This window comes from Salvelinus alpinus, chromosome 8 (assembly GCF_045679555.1).
Source record: "Salvelinus alpinus chromosome 8, SLU_Salpinus.1, whole genome shotgun sequence".
NCBI lineage: Eukaryota > Metazoa > Chordata > Actinopteri > Salmoniformes > Salmonidae > Salvelinus > Salvelinus alpinus.
The window spans coordinates 41,238,544-41,258,694 of NC_092093.1; the positions used below are offsets into that span (position 1 = coordinate 41,238,544).

At 42.8% G+C, this 20,151-nt stretch overlaps 1 protein-coding gene and 1 long non-coding RNA gene across 6 annotated transcripts in view; both read left to right on the forward strand.

Moving 5' to 3' along the window:
- The window catches only part of LOC139583168 (MAP/microtubule affinity-regulating kinase 3-like), a 128,127-nt gene that overhangs the window by 33,775 nt on the left and 74,201 nt on the right, over positions 1-20,151 (forward strand). The gene's annotated exons all lie outside the window — the stretch shown is intronic.
- LOC139583171 (uncharacterized) lies at positions 1,336-5,945 on the forward strand. The gene is made up of 3 exons (XR_011676499.1): positions 1,336-4,883; positions 5,174-5,480; positions 5,625-5,945. It is a non-coding gene; the product is annotated as an uncharacterized lncRNA (long non-coding RNA).

Sequence of the window (20,151 nt, forward strand, 5' to 3'; positions counted from 1 at the left end):
AACAACAAATGTCTGCACAAACTGTAAGAAACCATCTCCGGGAAGCTGATCTACGTGCTCATCGTCCTCACCATGGTCTTGACCTGACTGCAGCTTGGCGTCGTAACCAACTTCAATGGGCAAATGTATTCTTTGATGGCCACTTGCATGCTTGGAGAAGTGTGCTCTACAAGGATCAATCACGGTTTCAACTGTACTGGGCAGATCGCAGACAGTGTATGGCGTCGTGTGGGTGAGCAGTTTGATGTCAACATTGTGAAAAGCCCCATGGTGGGGTTATGGTATGGCCAGGCATAAGCTACGAACACAATTGCATTTTATCGATGGCAATTTTAATTCACAGAGATACCGTGACGTGATCCTGAGGCCCATTGTCGTGCCATTCATCCTCCTCCATCGCCTCATGTTTCAGCATGATAATGCACGGCCCGACGTCGAAAGGATCTGCACACAATTCCTGGAAGCTGAAAAAAGGCCCAGTTCTTCCATGGCCTGCATACTCACCAGACATGTTACGCATTGAGCATGTTTGAATGCTCTGGATCGACGTGTACTACGCCGTGTTCCAGTTCCCGACAATATCCAGCAACTTTGCACAGCCAGTGAAGAGGAGTGGGACAACATTCCACAGGACACAATCAACAGCGTGATCAACTCTATGCAAAGGAGATGTGTCGCGCTGCATGAGGCAAATGGTGGTCACACCTAGGGTTGGAAACTTTCTGGTAAATTTCCGGAATGAAGTTAAGCCCGGGAATTTTGGGAATTTATCAAAAAAGTTAGCTTAATACAGAACCTTTTTTTGTGGGATACACACCGCAATTCTAGGTCTTGTGGCATATTTTGGTTAAACTATCCCCAATTCAATGGAATCGCAACCCTCTGCATGCACAGTGCATTCTCCCATCACATGTACAGCTGATTCTCAAGATCTTGCACACTAATGAGATGCTGTTGAGTCCACACTACTACACTGTCTGAGCCAAGGACTACATGCTTTCTGGTAAGTTTTGATTACAATACTGGATGGGGTGAATATATTTTATGGCAGACCAAATTTCTGTTAACTAGTAAATAGTACCCTACAGCAAAGTATACTTAAATCATTTCTAACTTGTTAACAATTTCTGCTAGTTAGTTTTTGTTACCATGTGGGTTTTAGCTTGCTTGAGCCTGCTAACCTGTTTCCATACATGTTTCATTTTAAAACATGTATCTTACGAAGGAGCTGTTTAATCTAACTGCTTAACTATTTATCAGAACATGGAATTGTGTGTGTATATATATATATATATATATATATGTTTTATTTGTACACATTTTTCCCCCTAATCTTTACAGGAAAATGCCACGGGCACTATCTGATGTGGAGACATTTCACTGCAGCTAATGTCGAAGGAAAAGCTGTGCACATTTGCAAATACTGTGCCAAATCATATGTTAAGAATGCTACAAAGATGCAGAATCATCTGGCCAAGTGCATAAAGTTCCCTCAGTGCTCACAACAAGCAACCTCTGACAAAAGTCCCTCTACTTCTATTCGAGGTGAAAGTTATGAATCAGACACCTTATCAATAGCAACAGCTCATAGTCCTCCTGGAATAAGAAGTTTTTTTGACTCAAAGGAGGTTCACCTCTGACGCTCATAGGCAATGTGTATTGGAAGACATTTCTGAGTGTTCTTCGCCCAGCATACACCCCTCCAACCAGATATGCTTTATCTACTCATTTCCTGGATGCAGAGTTCAACAGAGTTCAAGTGAAGGTCAAGCAAATCATAGAGAAAGCAGACTGTATTGCAATCATCTGATGGGTGGTCGAATGTTCGTGGGCAAGGAATAATTAACAACATCTCCACCCCTCAACCTGTATTCTACAAGAGCACAGACACAAGGGACAACAGACACACCGGTCTCTACATTGCAGATGAGCTGAAGGCATTCATCAATGACCTTGGACCACAGAAGGTATTTGCACTGGTGACAGATAATGCTGCGAACATGAAGGCTGCTTGGTCTAAAGTGGAGGAGTCCTACCCTCACATCACACCCATTGGCTGTGCTGCTCATGCATTGAATCTGCTCCTCAAGAATATCATGGCACTGAAAACAATGGATACACTCTACAAGAGAGCCAAGGAAATGGTTAGGTTATGTGAAGGGTCATCAAGTTATAGCATCAATCTACCTCACAAAGCAAAGTGAGAAGAATAAGAGCACCACATTGAAGCTGCCCAGCAACACTCGTTGGGGTGGTGTTGTCATGTTTGACAGTCTCCTGGAGGGGAAGGAGTCTCTCCAAGAAATGACCATATCACAGTCTGCCAATATGGAAAGCCCCATCAAGAGAATCCTCCTGGATGATGTATTTTGGGAGAGCGTGGTACGCAGCCTGAAACTTCTGAAACCTATAGCAGTAGCCATTGCACAGATTGAGGGAGACAATGCCATCCTGTCTGATGTTCAGACTCTGCTTGCAGATGTAAGAGAAGAAATCCGTACTGCCCTGCCCACTTCACTGTTGCTCCAAGCAGAGGAAACTGCAGTTCTGAAATGCATAAAAAAGCGTGAAGACTTCTGCCTGAAGCCCATACACGCCGCAGCGTACATGTTGGATCCCCAAGTATGCTGGCAAGAGCATCCTGTTTGGTGCAGAGACCAACAAGGCCTATGGTGTCATCACTACCGTGTCTCGCCACCTTGGCCTGGATGAGGGCAAGGTTCTTGGCAGTCTGGCGAAGTACACTTCCAAGCAAGGGCTTTGGGATGGAGACGCAATATGGCAGTCGTGCCAACATATCTCATCAGCCACCTGGCATGCAACAGGCTGACCAATTCATGGGTTGAAAAATTGGCTGCCATTCGGGCAATTTGAGGCTTTTTGAGCCTAACAACGAGCCATCCTCAACAAGGTTGGAAAGTGACAGTGAAGATGAGGTCTGATGTTCAAGAGGTGGACATTGAGGAGGTCCAGGGAGAAGACATGGAAGCTTGAGAGGAAGACAACCAAAGCTTTAGTTTCTAGACTATCATTTTACAGATGTATGTTGAAAAAGTTTTTGGGAGATGCGATGGATCATTGGGGATCATTCAATATTCCCTTTCTTTTGTTGTTCAGTGAAATCATCCCATGTGAAGAGTTAATTCATTTAAGTTCAATTCGTAACAATTTTTTACATTTCTATTGGAAGGATTTAACCATTTGCAATTGTCTGCTTACGATAAGGTTTGTTTCTGTCTCCATATGATATGGTAAATGCAACGCTGTAATCAAGGCAAAGGGTGGCTACTTTGAATAATCTAAAATATGTTTTGACTTGTTTAAACTTTTGATTACTACATGATTCCATATGTGTTATTTCATAGTTCTGATGTCTTTGCTATTATTTTACAATGTAAAAATAAAGAAAACCCCTTGAATGAGTAGGTGTACAAACTTTTGACTTGTACTGTGTATGGATGACTTATAAAGCCAGGTACAGATAGCAGCTAGGCTATTGACCTAATTAAGTTGGTTTCCTCTATCCTTAATTTTCTTTGACAATTAGGCTAAGTCAAGGGCTTTTTCCTCGTCTCTGCTGCCTCGCCGCATTGTTCTCAATCCCAATATGCAGGTTAACTTTTCCATTATGTACATGGCAACATAAGCAAAGGCGCTAATTCTACTGTGCACTGAAGATTGTTTCAGAACTGCGGACAGAGACCTTATCCAACGTGGGAGAAAGCGCATTTATTATAAAATAATATTAGATTTATTAGTGTTGCACCATTAGTTTCGCACAATATAACCATATACAATTTCAGCATCACATGTCTTAGAGTGATGGACTGTGCCATCCCTGTGGCCTCCAGTGGATTGGACCAATGAGACAGCGCAAATCAGACAGGTGTCTTGTGCACCATCAATTTTTTAAAATAATAATTGCCACTGCTCGACGACAGAAATCTCGGTCGACCAACAGCCTATCAACCAAATAATCGACCAGTCTACTAAATGGGGTCATCCCTACTACTGATCAACAACATTTGCATAGAAGTATCTTATTTTATAAAAATGCGCGCTGTCTCTTTAACAAGTAATGACGTAATTCAGGAGGGTTGAGGGGGCGGCTGTCAGAGCCCTATTTACACATCTAGTCAGTTCGCTGAGACAATAGATCATCTTTGGGAGAGACCGATTTTTAAGTTAATTAATAAAGTTTTGGTGGCAATTAGCATATTTTACACCATGGTTTGCCAAAGTATTAGGGTAGTGAATTGATGTTAGCTTCTGCTGTAAGCTAGCAAGAAAAGTTAGCCTACAAAGCTGGAAGTTACCGTTATCATCTTGCATTGTGAAGTGTTTTGCAAACCGTAATTAACTGTTAAAATATTTCTACATGCCGTGTTTCATTGTTCAAGTGTGCAAACTTCTCTGCAGAATGAGTGGTTAGCTAACATGATGCAGCCGAGACTCCCGGTAGGGGCTAAGTGGAGCTGGCACAGTGTGCTCGCGCTGTAAGGGGGACATCGGCTGCACTGATACAGACTTGATCCGTGAGACACATTTGACATAAGAACTGAGTAACAAATTCAACTACCGAACCATTTTTCATGTTCTAGTATCGAAATGTCCTATGAACACGTATTAAGCCATGATATTTTTTTTAAGGGCTACTTCGGTATTTGGGGTAATTTCCTACTTACCCAGAGTCAGACAAACTCATGGATATAATTTGTATGTCTCTGCTTACAGTTTGAAGGAAGTTGAAGGTAGCATATTGTTAGCTTAGCGCAATTGCTGGAAGTCTACTAGCCAGCTCCTCTCAAAAGCAGGGAAATAACCCTTCTAACTACTCCAAAGCTGGGCGGTTGGTCATTCATAGTCTTACAAAGCTATACATGGTAATCAATATTTTATATATTCATAAATTTTTCTGATAATCCCAAGAAATTAGATTCTATCAATTTCCTCATTTATGGACTGCTTTGGGTTTTGCCTGCACTCTCTTCCTGTAAGACTTGGTGTGGATTTGTTAACAAAACTCCCTGGAGGCAGTCAGCTGTTGCGTGCTCTATTAGCTAAAGTAGCTATCTTTCTTGCTTATTGGCAAATAATCAGAACAATTGATAAGGTTTTTTATTCAGAGCCATATTTATTCAAGCCAGAATTTACCGAGGAGGAACTTGTGCAGTTTCAGAGCACGGAGAGAGGCTGAGTCAGCGTAGCCGCCGGTAGACCAGGAGCAGTGGCGAGAACCAGGTCTAAGGGACTGGTGGTGCAACTGCGGAGCATGGCAACTGACGATTGTTACCGTCATCGATTTGGGGAGCTTGATATCTACGTTGAAGAAAGCATCCTGCCCAGAAACTGTGTAACAAACCTGAGGACTTTTCTACGCTCATCTACCCCGGAGTTATAGAGACATTCTTCCATGTTTCAAAAGTAAACTACAAGAAGCAGCCCATACCTTCAGGACTGACTACACAGCTGTCTATCGAGTAAGTTACGTGATTATTGCTTGTCCCCAGCACACAGTAACAACATGTAAAGAATGTCATCTATTGATGACTTTTGTTGAATCAAATTGTTTCTTGTTATGAAATTATTTGTATCTAGGTACTCACAAATAACAATTTGTTCAGTCAATACAGGCTGGTTGCGTATCGACTGGTGTTGGAGTGGGCACTGAAGGGAGAAATACTGGGACGAGGGAACAGAAGAGTCTTGCCTTCATGTGTTGTTTGTGCCATTCGCCACAAAAATCCCTTACCGACTGGAGTCATATGGGATTCAAGGAGGCAAAGGATGTAATGGGCCTGTTGTAATTACTCTGATTCCGGCTTCACAGACAGACCACGTCTAACCAATTTTGTCAAATGACTCTAATAATTGCTGTTCAAACCAGTACAACCTATTTTGTTAATGTTGCCAAATCACTGTAATATATGCCATTTGAAACCGTACCATATTTCCTGTAACTATCTACTATAAATGATTCATTACAGTTTGCCACATGAGAGATAGTGTTGTGTATGAAATATAGCGGTCAGATAAATGTATCCATAACATTTGAATACTAAAGGTAAATTGGTAAAAGCCAACAAAACATAGTCTAGACCTATGTAATGACATGATTGATGAACCGGCAAAGACAATTCTAAAAATGTTTACAACACAATACTGATAGTATAGACAAGACATTCACACAATGGATTTTGTCAAAATAAAAAATGCTACAGATTGATAATGACCAGAGGCTAACAAATGATATTACATTAATGTGTTTGTATTAGATAGTATGCAAGGAGGACCATGTCCATGGATACTGGGGGAGTTGGGGGGTGTCAGAATAGCCCCCAAGTGTCCTTGAATCAGTGTGCGTGATGCAATGATGACCGCCTTGCTGGGTTTTGGGAAGGGGCTATGTTGGCAGCCAGCTGATGGCCTCTTCCACAGGATTTGGGCTCCCAGTATTTGTCTATTCATCTCGACGTGCTCCATCAGGTCAGTCCTGAATCTTTGAGTGGTGGGCTGATATTGACTGCACTACAGTAGCTGATGTTTTTTGCACTATGGTAGGGTTTGATGTTGATGGCTGTATATCGGGCAGTGTACACTGGGTGTGTGAGTGTTTGTGTGAATAGGATTGGGTGATATCCAGATTTCCATACCTTCATGGTGTGCCTGTGCCATCCCGGGATATACTGAATTACCGGCAGTGCACACAAGGGGCGCTATTTGTTTTTTCAAAGGTAAAAAAAAAAGCCCTGAAATCATCAGTTAACAGAATGCTAAGAAAATTCTAACATGTACTGAGGAATTGCCATAGGTAAATGCTAATGAGCGCATGCAAACATGTAGTACTAGGACAACCCAGCTCATAACATATCTCAAAACAAAGTTTACAGCACAAAATAAATATTAGATAGCATGCATCTTAATCCACAAGGGGATTGTCTCTGCTGCTGTTACCAAGAAGCTTGATTTTGCAAACTAACATTAGCGAGTTTTCAAAACCCAGCTGGAGTGAATTTATTTGACACATCTTAGTTGGCCAGCTACACATCTTAGAAGTATTAAGTTAACGTGAGTAGTCAATTTCATACAAGTGTAAATGATCACCTCACTTAAGTTGCGCTGCAGGAGTGACTCACCCGTTGACGCTCCCGTTTTGCTCGTTGTGCTTTGTAAACAAACACGGACTGGCTCAAACAGCTGTTTTGGGGAATATATATTAACCTGATGTACAAATTGACTGCAGTTATTTATTTTAAAAAGTACAAATCTTAAAATGTATTAAAATGCATGATTGGAAAATCATACCCCGGGATACGGTATACTGCCAAACTCTAGCGTTAGAGAAAGTAATTTGTTTGCTTTTTTAAAATACCTTTATTTTGTCTGGGAGTCATGCTGAGACCAAGGTCTCTAACAGATGAGCCCTGTATACACATCAATACACAAACACACATATTCACAGGAATACTCAAGAAGCAAAACACAGTCATTGAAAAGAAACACATTTATTCCGTAAAAAGTTCTTCAATCAGCCTTTAGAATTTCCCAAGAGCAGTGGTCTCCAATCCTTTTTCTAGCATGAGAACTACTTTTAAAAAATGTCCTGAGCTACTCATTTACATTTTTTTTTTTTTATTGCTTTCAAATTGGCACATTCTTCTTCTCTCCTCTCCTCTGCAACTCTCCCCCAGGTAAAATAATGGTGCTGACAAATATGGCAGCTCTGCTTCTGGCTCCTAAGCAACTTTTGAAGTATTATAATTTTTTGGGGTGTTATTTCTTACATTATTAGCCCATATTTTTTTTGTGTGTTATTACATACAGCCGGAAAATAACTTTTGGATATCAGAGCGGTGGTAACTCATTATGACCAGGAATACGACTTTCACGAATTGGATCCATTGTTCGTACTCCCCAGGGCAGATGTACTTACACTACCGGTCATAAGTTTTAGAACACCTACTCATTCAAGGGTTTTTCTTTATTTTTACTATTTTCTGCATTGTAGAATAATAGTGAAGATATCACAACTATCAAATAACACATTTAACATTTACATTTAAGTCATTTAGCAGACGCTCTTATCCAGAGCGACTTACAAATTGGTGCATTCACCTTATGATATCCAGTGGAACAACCACTTTACAATAGTGCATCTAACTCTTTTAAGGGGGGGGGGGTTAGAAGGATTACTTTATCCTATCCTAGGTATTCCTTAAAGAGGTGGGGTTTCAGGTGTCTCCGGAAGGTGGTGATTGACTCCGCTGACCTGGCGTCGTGAGGGAGTTTGTTCCACCATTGGGGTGCCAGAGCAGCGAACAGTTTTGACTGGGCTGAGCGGGAACTGTACTTCCTCAGAGGTAGGGAGGCGAGCAGGCCAGAGGTGGATGAACGCAGTGCCCTTGTTTGGGTGTAGGGCCTGATCAGAGCCTGAATATGAGAACACATATGGAATCATGTAGTAACCAAAAAAGTGTTAAACAAATCAAAACAAATTTTATATTTGAGATTCTTCCAAGTAGCCACTCTTTGCCTTAATGACAGCTCTGAACACTCTTGTTCGTACTTCGTTGCATACTTTGTTGCGAAAAGTGCAAGTCAATCCCAGAACAACAGCAAAGGACCTTGTGAAGATGCTGGAGGAATCGGGTACAAAAGTGTCTTTATCCACAGTAAAACGAGTCCTATATCGACATAACCTGAAAGGCCGCTCAGCAAGGAAGAAGCTACTGCTCCAAAACCGCCATAAAAAAGCCAGACTACGGTTTGCAAGTATACATGGGGACAAAGATTGTACTTTTTGGAGAAATGTCCTCTAGTCTGATGAAACAAAAATAGAACTGTTTGGCCATAATGACCCTCGTTATGTTTGGAGGAGAAAGGGGGAGACTTGCAAGCCGAAGAACCCTATCCCAACTGTGAAGCACGGGGGGGGCAGCATCATGTTGTGGGGGTGCTTTGCTGCAGGAGGGACTGGTGCACTTCACAAAATAGATTACTTCATGAGGTAGGAAAATTATGTGGATATATTGAAGCAACAGCTCAAGACATCAGTCAGGAAGTTAATGCTTGGTCGCAAATGGGTCTTCCAAATGGACAATGACCCCAAGCATACTTCCAAAGCTGTGGCAAAATGGCTTAAGGACAACAAAGTCAAGGTATTGGAGTGGCTATCACAAGGCCCTGACCTCAATCCTATAGAAACATTTTGGGCAGAACTGAAAAAGCGTGTGTGAGCAAGGAGGCCTACAAACCTGACTCAGTTACATCAGCTCTGTCAGGAGGAATGGTCCAAAATTCACCCAACTTATTGTGGGAAGCTTGTGAATGGCTACCCGAAACGCTTGACCCAAGTTAAACAATTTAAAGACAATGCTACCAAATACTAATTGAGTGTATGTAAACTTTTGACCCACTGGGAATGTGATGAAAGAAATAAAAGCTGAAATAAATCATTCTTTCTCCTGTTATTCTGACATTTCACATTCTTAAAATAAAGAGGTGATCCTAACTGACATAAGACAGGGAATTTTTACTTGGATTAAATGTCAGGAATTGTGAAAAACTGAGTTTAAATGTATTTGGCTAAGGTGTATGTAAACTTCCAACTTCAACTGTAGATGATGTCGCCGTGGTCTAGGACTGATTTTTAGGAACGTCGAATTAATAATCTGCTTTCTATTTTTTTTGCGAGAAAACAAAGATTCTCTAGAAGTTTAACCATTGAGTCCGCTATAGGCTGGCAGAGGTAAGAGTAGTCGATTGGCTGACCAGGGTCAACTACACCACCATTTCTATCAAATCATAAATAAAAAGCCTGCGAAGTTCAATTTGATTTAAAAGCATCATTGTTACGCATCAATGCATTTACTGTTTTCCAAACTTTAGAAGGACCACCAGCAGAGTCTGAGAGCTTAAAAAAGTAGCTTGATTTAGCTTTCTTAATCGAGAGAGTACATCGGTTTCTCAATTGTCTGAAAGATTTCCAGTTCACTACAGTCAGTTTTTCTTGCTTTGGCCCTGGTCTGATTTCTCCTCTGAATGAGCTCAGATAAATGCAGAAGAAAACCCAAGGGTTCGATCTATCTTCGACTGAATTGTGTAAAAGAGGCGTCTTTATCTGCCAGAGGAATAAATATGGAGGATACATTTCTCTAGAACCAACTGAACGTCAGGACTACAGGAGACAGGGGTTTTCAATTCAGTTGGAAAAATTGCCCATTTTTGTTTCCTTGTTTTATTTTAAAAGCTAATTTATATTCTCTTCCTGAATTGGCTGCATTGAAAAGTCAATGGACCCCATGTTGCACCAAAGCTCTGGGTTAAACCACGGTGTTTATATAAATTCCTTTTCTTACGTAAACATAATGTACAGATATGATTGTGAAACCTTAACAATAGTAGCTTTCCATATGTTTGTGCTGTAGCTATCGTTTGATGATAAGAAACATTGTGGTCCTGCCCACAAAAGAACAGGTGATGGAGGGAGAAAAGGAGAGAAACTGTGACAAAAAAGATGGTATGGAAGGGAGATTTTAATGGAGGGAGAGACAGAAAAAGAGAGTATAGGAGAGCGACTGAGGTCAGCATAGGGGTGTAGCAAAGAGGAACCGCAATAGACATTGAGACTTATGTCTTTGCTATCTTTTCTTTCTCTCCTTTCTTCTTTATCACTCCTAATAACCCTTCCCTTCGCTCTCCCTGTCCGTCTTCCTCTCGCTTTCTCTCCCCCCTCTCTTTCCACCATTCTCTCTCCCCCTCCCCATCTCTATCAATCTCACCCCTTCTCCTTCCTTCCCTCCTTGCTCCACCCACCCTCTCTCTCACACATAGTGAGTCTTGACTTCTTGCTCACGAACACAGGGGTTACTAGCAGTGGTGGTGGTACTAGCAGCAGCGTTATGACAACGGCGGAGGGGAACGCCCAGACTCTCAACACTAGGGCCTAACTCACAGGAGGCAGGAAATGGTGTGTGTGTGTGTGAATGTGACAAACAGGAAGGTATGTACAAGGAGGGAACAGTATGGCTGCCGTGTGTGTGAAGAGAGCAATAAATGTATGCATGTGAAAAACAGGGATGAAGCTGGAGAGGCAAACACATTAATGGGGGTTGTGGAAAGTGGGCCAGTGGCCAAGTAGCCTAGCATGCCATATCGATTGCTGTGCCTGTAACGGAATGTGTGTGTCTCTTGTGTGTTTGCATGCATTTGTGTCTGTCTTTCTGTCGACCATTCTCTGTGGATACGTCTGTTTAGCAGCTGTATATTTGAATGGTTCCCACAAGACACGAACCCATTGCCTAGTCCCCACTAGTCGATAGCTCATCCTGACCTGTTGAACTAGGGCCAGGGCTCGACCTGTGATCTATAGCCAACTCAAACCACCTCTAGTCCTGCTCCCACACCATCTAGATCCGTGTTGACTAGTATAGATCCCAACCCAGTCCTCAGAAACCAGGTCCTCAGCCGTTGCACATCATTGATGAACACACCCCATTAGCACACCCTATTAAAGAAATAAAGGGCTTGATGCTTAGTTGATTTGTTTCGTCCGGTGTGTTAGTGCTAGGCTGGAACAAACATTTACAGCACTGACTCAGATCGTCGCGTTAACCTCGGCTCTTATATCGATCAACTTTTTTCCTGCTGAGAATGTATGCGGCTGATATGAAGGAAAAGCTTGCGAAGTGTGTTTTCTCCAGGGTCAACCTGTCTCCTCCACTGAGACTGCTCTGTGTGTGTGTGTGTGTGTGTGTGTGTGTGTGTGTGAGAGAGAGAGAGCATTCATATGCATCATATTTGTAGCTCCATTTATTTAAAAACCTAAAAGACATCCATGCAGGGTTGTGTCAATGGACCTCATTTGTTAATCGTTAGTTGAGCATAGGGCTGGGCGATATGGCCAAAATCTCATTTCCCGACATAGGTCATTTCATATCCTGATAACGATACATATCACGATATGGCACATTTTCTGAAATTGAATGAATAAATTGTTTATATAAAATGACCACATGTAAAGGCCTATTTCTTATTACCTTTTGAATTAAACTCAACAAATAAAAGGTACTTACTCACATTTAATTATTTCTCCTTTTATTAAGAACCTTTGTGCAAATGTTCAATTAAGCATGTGACAAAATATAAAATATGAATGTATAAAATCTAAAAAGGTAAAGAGAAAACACACAAAATAAATGTAGGCCTAAAATGTATATATATTTTTGGGGGGCTTGCATGTTATTTTGGCATTAATACTTGTCCCATATCAATTTGCATTTGGTACCTTGGGTCAGTGTTAGCTCCAACTCACGAAACCCCCGTTTCTCGTCCGTGTAAATTGGGGCCATGTTTTTGCAGAATGTAAGTTGTAACGGCAGCTGTTATCTCCTTCCATCTTCGTGATTCTTTGCCATATGGTGTGCCGGGGGCAAAAGCCTCTTGCAACGTCTGAGTCGGGGGTTTGTTTTGAGCACTCGAATGTACTTTATTGGCTCTCATCCGTAGACTCTCTCCGTACTGTTTCACATGATTCTTCACGTAGATGGTGAAAGAGGTTAGGGGTGTTTGAGCCTGTTGTCGGGACCGGCCTGCTGCATATTTAGCAGAGGATGGTTTTCTGGTCCTTGTCAGACTTTTCATACCCAAACCACGTCCATGCGACCGAAGTAGCCCCTATGTTAGTTACGAGCTCTGTGTCACGTTCACTCTCCTCCATGTTTGTTTGTGTTGCAAATTTAGAACGTTGAAAGCGTCGTCCAATTGACCGAAAATATTGCCGTAAAGAGTGATTTGCGACACAAGGAAATACACGATAGAACATAATATGAAACGATGGACGTTTTTCTATTGTCACACGATGTATATCGCCCAGCTCTAGCTGAGCAGCATACAGTTGTGTGAGGATTGTTTTCCCATCACAAATGTTCTTCATGGTATTGCAGTGATAGTACCGTTTGACATTTTCCTTTACACTTACAGTGTGTGTGATTCGTCGGCATGCCATTTGGATGCATGTCTGCTTGTGTGTGTTTATCCACATGAGTAGAGTGAATTATTCAGTACTCACATCTCTCTCCCTCTCCCACTGAACAGCTGTGTCGTGGTGAAACACAGGATGCTGCTGCCACTGCCCCACACACACACACACACACACACACACACGTCATGCAGACATGCGTACACCGGTAAATACTTGAATGCAGTTACCTATACTAGCTGACAGATGTGCAGCAGACATACACACAGAGAGAGATACCTCCCCATGCAACAGAGACCTGTGTGGGCTGACTGTTCAGATCATCCATAAAATGTTTGTTACGGTAAAGTGGCTGTATCAACCCTCCTGCTGTTGCTCACACGTCAAGTGTGTGTGTGAGTGAGTGACAAAAGATAGAATTGTGTGTGTGTGTGTGCTCCTGTCTTAAGCAGATTCTCAGGTTTAATGCTGACATGAACTGTGTGTGTGTTCAGTACTGTCTACTGTTCTGCCACTTACTTCTGTGGGAGTTTGAGAGGGGAACATACTCACTCCCTCTCTCTCGCTCCCTGGCTCCGTCCCTCGCTCAATCCCTCTTTCCCAAGAGTCGTCAGTGGTGAACACTCATTCCTCTCTCTCTTCCAGGAAAAGAGAGCGCTGCCAATCATCAACTAACCTCGCTCACACAGATGAGCCGCCGGGTTAATAAAGCAATAAAAGTACAACCTTTGAGCAGTGCGTGGGGGGGTGGGGTAGTTGGTGTCTGTGTGTTGTATGAAAATGATGAGCATGTATGTTGCCTGTGTGTTTACTTCACAGCTAGACTCACAGGCAGGTAGGGAACGGTGAACACAGGACTGACTTACATCACCGCTGTAAAGTCCTGATAGTCACTACTCCCAATCTAACTTTTAAGACCGTGTGTGAATCTATTTTTGAGTTGCCTCTCTCTAAAATGTTTGAATGGCGCTGCAATGGATAAACAAGCAAATGCTCATCCGGAAGCGGCACTCCTAGAGTTCGGCGATTTTAATGCAGGGAAACGGAAATCTGTTTTTACCTAATTTCTACCAGAATGTCACCTGTGCAACTAGAGGCGAAAAAACTATACGTCATTGTTACTCCACACACAGAAAAGCATACAAAGCTCTCCTTCGACCTCCATTTGGCAAATCTGACCATAACTCTATCCTCCTGATTCCTGCTTAAAAGCAAAAACTCAAGCAGGAAGTGGTCCGATGAAGCGGATGCTAAGTTACAGGACCAGGATGTCTTGCTCCCAGACAGACTAAACAACTTCTTTGCTCGCTTTGAGGACAATACAGTGCCACTGACACGGCCCGCTACCAAAACCTGCGGACTCTCCTTCACTGCAGCTGACGTGAGTAAAACATTTAAACGTGTTAACCCTCGCAAGGCTGCAGGCCCAGATGGCATCCCCAGTCGCGTCCTCAGAGCATGCGCAGACCAGCTGGCTGGTGTGTATACGGACATATTCAATCAATCCTTATTCCAGTGTGCTGTCCCCACATGCTTCAAGAGGGCCACCATTGTTCCTGTTCCCGAGAAAGCTAAGGTAACTGAGCTAAACGACTACCGCCCCGTAGCACTCACTTCCATCATCATGAAGTGCTTTGAGAGACTAGTCAAGGACCATGTCACCTCCACCCTACCTGACACCCTAGACCCACTCCAATTTGCTTACCGCCCCAATAGGTCCACAGACGACGCAATCGCAACCACACTGCACACTGCCCTAACCCATCTGGACAAGAGGAATACCTATGTGAGAATGCTGTTCATCGACTACATCTCAGCATTTAACACCATAGTACCCTCCAAACTCGTCATCAAGCTCGAGACCCTGGATCTCGACCCCGCCCTGTGCAACTGGGTACTGGACTTCCTGACGGGCCGCCCCCAGGTGGTGAGGGTAGGTAACAACATCTCCACCCCGCTGATCCTCAACACTGGGGCCCCACAACGGTGCGTTCTGAGCCCTCTCCTGTAGTCCCTGTTCACCCACGACTGCGTGGCCATGCACGCCTCCAACTCAATCATCAAGTTTGCAGATGACACTACAGTGGTAGGCTTGATTACCAACAACGACGAGACTGCCTACAGGGAGGAGGTGAGGGCCCTCGGAGTGTGGTGTCAGGAAAATAACCTCACACTCAACGTCAACAAAACAAAGGAGATGATCGTGGACTTCAGGAAACAGCAGAGGGTGCACCCCCCTATCCACATCGATGGGACAGTAGTGGAGAAGGTGGAAAGTTTTAAGTTCCTCGGCGTACACATCATGGACAAACTGAATTGGTCCACCCACACAGACAGCGTGGTGAAGAAGGCGCAGCAGCGCCTCTTCAACCTCAGGAGGCTGAAGAAATTCGGCTTGTCACCAAAAGCACTCACAAACTTCTACAGATGCACAATCGAGAGCATCCTGTCGGGCTGTATCACTGCCTGGTACGGCAACTGCTCCGCCCACAACCGTAAGGCTCTCCAGAGGGTAGTGAGGTCTGCACAACGCATCACCGGGGGCAAACTACCTGCCCTCCAGGACACCTACACCACCTGATGTCACAGGAAGGCCATAAAGATCATCAAGGACAACAACCACCCGAGCCACTGCCTGTTCACCCCGCTATCATCCAGAAGGCGAGGTCAGTACAGGTGCATCAAAGCTGGGACCGAGAGACTGAAAAACAGCTTCTATCTCAAGGCCATCAGACTGTTAAACAGCCACCACTAACATTGAGGGGCTGCTGACATACATGTAAAAAAATGTTTTTATCACTAGCCACTTTAAACAATGCCACTTAATATAATGTTTACATACCCTACATTACGCATCTCATATGTATATACTGTACTCTATACCACCTACTGCATCTTGCCATCTTTATGTAATACATGTATCACTAGCCACTTTAAACAATGCCACTTAATATAATGTTTACATACCCCACATTACTCATCTCATATTTATATACTGTACTCGATACCATCTACTGCATCTTGCCTATGCCGTTCTGTACCAGCACTCATTCATATATCTTTATGTACATATTCTTCATCCCTTTACACTTGTGTGTATAAGGTAGCTGTTGTGAAATTGTTAGATTAGATTACTCGTTGGTTATTACTGCATTGTCAGGAAATAGAAGCACAAGCATTTCTGATCGTGGACTTGAGTAAACGGAGGACCAAAGCACACACCCATTCACATCAACGGGGCTGTAGTCGGAGCGGGTCGAGAGATTCAAGTTCACTAATGATCTATCATGGTCCACACACACCAACACAGGTGAAGAGGTCACGACAGCGACCCTTCCCCCCCCTCAAGAGGCGGAAAAGATTTGGCATGGGCCCTCAAAGTTCTACAGCTGCACCATTGAGAGCACCATGACTGGCTGCATGACCGCTTGGTATGGCAACTGCTTGGCATCCGACCGCAAGGCACTACAGAGGGTAGTGCGTATGGCCAAGTACATCACTGTGGCCAAGCTCCCTGCCATCCAGGACCTCTATACTAGGCGGTATCAGAGAAAGGCCCTAACAAGTGTCAGACACCAGCCACCCAAGTCATAGACTGTTCTCTCTGCTACCACATGTCAAGCGGTACCGATGCAGCACGTCTGGATCCAACAGGACCCTGAACAACTTCTACCCCCAAGCCATACGACTGCTAAGTAGTTAGTCCATTTCACTGTTGGTCTACACCAAGCATTTGGGGCGGCAGGTAGCCTAGTGGTTAGAGCGTCGGGCCAGTAACTGAAAGGTTGCTAGATCGAATCCCTGAGCTGACAAGGTAAAAATCTGTCGTTCTGCCCCTGAACAAGGCAGTTAACCCACTGTACCTAGGCCGTCATTGTTTTTGTTCTTAACTGGCTTGCCTAGTTAAATAAAGGTACAATTATTTTTTTTAAGTGACGAAAGTGAAATAGTTAACCAATCTGCCTTGACCCTTTTTGCACAAATGCTTTGTCTCATCACGTACACTGCTGCTACAGTTTCTGTCACTTTATTCCTAATTATGTACATCAATTACCTCGTACTACTGCACATCAACTATGTACTCGGTACTGTGTACATAGAATGCATTCGGAAAGTCTTTAGACCCCTTGACTTTTTCAATATTTGGTTACGTTACATTTTTTTAAATACCCTCATTAATCTACACACAATACCCCATAATTGCAAAGCAAAAACAGGTTTTTAGAAATGTTTGCAAGTGTATAAAAAAACAACTGATATGACATTTACTTAAGTATTTAGACCCTTTACTCAGTACTTTGTTGAAGCACCTTTGGCAGCGATTACAGCCTCGAAACTTCTTGAGTATGACACTACAAGCTTGGCACACCTGTATTTGAGGAGTTTCTCCCATTCTTCTCTTCAGATCCTCTCAAGCTCTTTCAGGCTGGATGGGGAGCGTCGCTGCACAGCTATTTTCAGGTCTCTCCAGAGATGTTCGATCGGGTTCATGTCCGGGCTCTGGTTGGGCCACTCAAGGACATTCAGAGACTTGTCCCGAAGCCACTCCTGGTTGTCTTGGCTGTGTGCTTAGGGTTGTTGTTCTGTTGGAAGGTGAACCTTTTCCCCAGTCTGAGGTTCTGAGCACTTTGGAGAAATTATTCATGAAGGGGATCTCTGTACTTTGCTCCGTTCATCTTTCCCTCAAACCTGACCAGTCTCCCAGTCCCTGCAGCTGAAAAAACATCCCCACAGCATGATCCGTCCACCACCATGCTTCACCGTAGGGTTGGTGCCAGGTTTCCTCCAGATGTGACGCTTGGCATTCAGGCCAAAGAGTTCAATCTTGGTTTCATCAAACCAGAGAATCTTGTTTCTCTTGGTCTGAGTGTCTTTAGGTGCCTTTTGGCAAACTCCAAGCGGGCCGTTATGTGCCTTTTACTAAGGAGTGGCTTCCGTCTGGCCTGATTGGTGGAGCGCTGCAGAGATGGTTGTCCTTCTGGAAGGTTCTCCCATCTCTACAGAGGAACTCTGGAGCTGTTTCAGAGTGAACGTCTACCCCCGATTTGCTCCGTTTTGGCCGGGCGGCCAGCTCTAGTAAGAGTCTCTGTGGTTCCAAACTTCTTCCATTTAAGAATGATGGAGGCCATTGTGTTCTTGGACTTTCAGTATTTTTTGGTACCCTTCCCCAGATCTCTGCCTCGACACAATCCTGTCTCGGAACTATACAGACAATTCCTTTGACCTCATGGCTTGGTTTTTGCTCTGACATGCACTGTCAACTGTGGGACCTTACATAGACCGGTGTGTGCATTTCGAAATCATGTCCAAACAATTGAATATACCACAGGTGGACTCCATGTTGAATTAGCAAAATTTTCTTAAAACCTGTTTTCGCTTTGTCATTATGGGTTATTGTGTTAAGATTGAGAATGTATTTATTTATTTATTGTAAAAAAAAATTTTTTTTTACCTTTATTTAACCAGGTAGGCAAGTTGAGAACAAGTTCTCATTTACAATTGCGACCTGGCCAAGATAAAGCAAAGCAGTTCGACACATACAACAACACAGAGTTTCACATGGAGTAAAACAAACATACAGTCAATAATACAGTAGAAAAATAAGTCTATATACAATGTGAGCAAATGAGGTAAGGGAGGTAAAGGCAAAAAAAAGGCCATGGTGGTGAAGTAAGTACAATATAGCAAGTGAAATACTGGAATGGTAGATTTGCAGTGGAAGAATGTGGAAAGTGGAGATAGAAATAATGGGGTGCAAAGGATTTATTTAATGTATTTAATCAATTTTAGAATAAGGCTGTAGCATAACAAAATGTGGAAAAAGTCGAGGGGTCTGAATACTTCCCCAATCCACTGTATTAGCCAAATTATCGTTACTCATTGTGTATTTATTTTTCTATTGTTTGTATGTTTTCTATCTCTCTGCATTGTTGCGAAGAGCCCCTAAGTAAGCGTTTCACTGTGGGTGTACACCAAGCATGTGACGAATGAAATTTGATTTGAACTAAAAATCTAAGTTAAAACACTGGGGAGGGAAACATTATTTTGTCTCCTCGTCTCTTTCTCTCTCGCAAGAGCAAAAAATATTTTGAGGAAGACAGATGAAACGGCGCTCACATACTCTGAGGTGTGTCCTCTCCCTCATTCCAACACTTTAAACTTGCTTCATGTCCTCGTCTCCTCTCTCTCATCTAGGGCTGTCCCCGACAAAAACAAATCTTGGTCGAACAATCAATTGGTTGAAATATTAAAATGTGTATTTTTCCATATATTAACATACCCTATGTGTTTTAATGAAATCCAATATTTTTAGGCTACTGAGCTTGGATGATGCTTTAAGCACACTGTGATTGAAATAGTTAAGAGAAACAAATTACTCAAGAAGGAGCCAGAGATTAAGGTAGCCGAACCAATAGAAGAAAAGAAATGTTCCCGAACCACCAACTCCCGCTGGCTTTTAAGCTCCAGAAGTTGCCGGTAATAGGCTACACCAGGGGTTGGCAACCTTGGAGTGCCAATTTATCTTACCAATTCTACTGATGTGCGTGCCAGTTAGGATTTTCATATGCATATTTTTGTTTGAACAGTTTCGTTTATTTTATAATAATCTTCCTATTTCAAAATCATTGTCATGTGATTAATTAAAATGATATCTTTATGAAAATTATACCATCTAAAAGTTACTTCTATTGCCAACTATGTAAAAATAGCCTATATAAAGCCAACAAATAAAAACATTACAGGCTGCAACAAATATCCTTGTAAAAATCTATCGAATCGACTACACGTGGCATGTCTGCAAGGAACTTGAAACGTATCAACTATCGATTTGGTCCAGCCAGAAGCTTAACCTAACAAACTTGAAACATTTGTACAAAATATTCTGGACCCTCAGTTTCCCGCACCAGTGAGCGCCAAACAAACACAACTGTAGGCTATTTGCACAAGGGATCATAAGTAATCAGGTAGACCTATTTTATGACTTTTCCACCTGATCAGAGCATGACATCCCCCCCCCCCCTTTCATGCCAAGTGGTTATCAAAAGGGAGAGAGAGTTGGACATATTTTTGAAATAGGCTACATTTAAGAGCTATTGTCATTCTCAATGGATGTAAAAACAGACTTTGTTTACTTGCTGTTTGAGGTGAAGAAAATGACTTTGAGAAGCTCC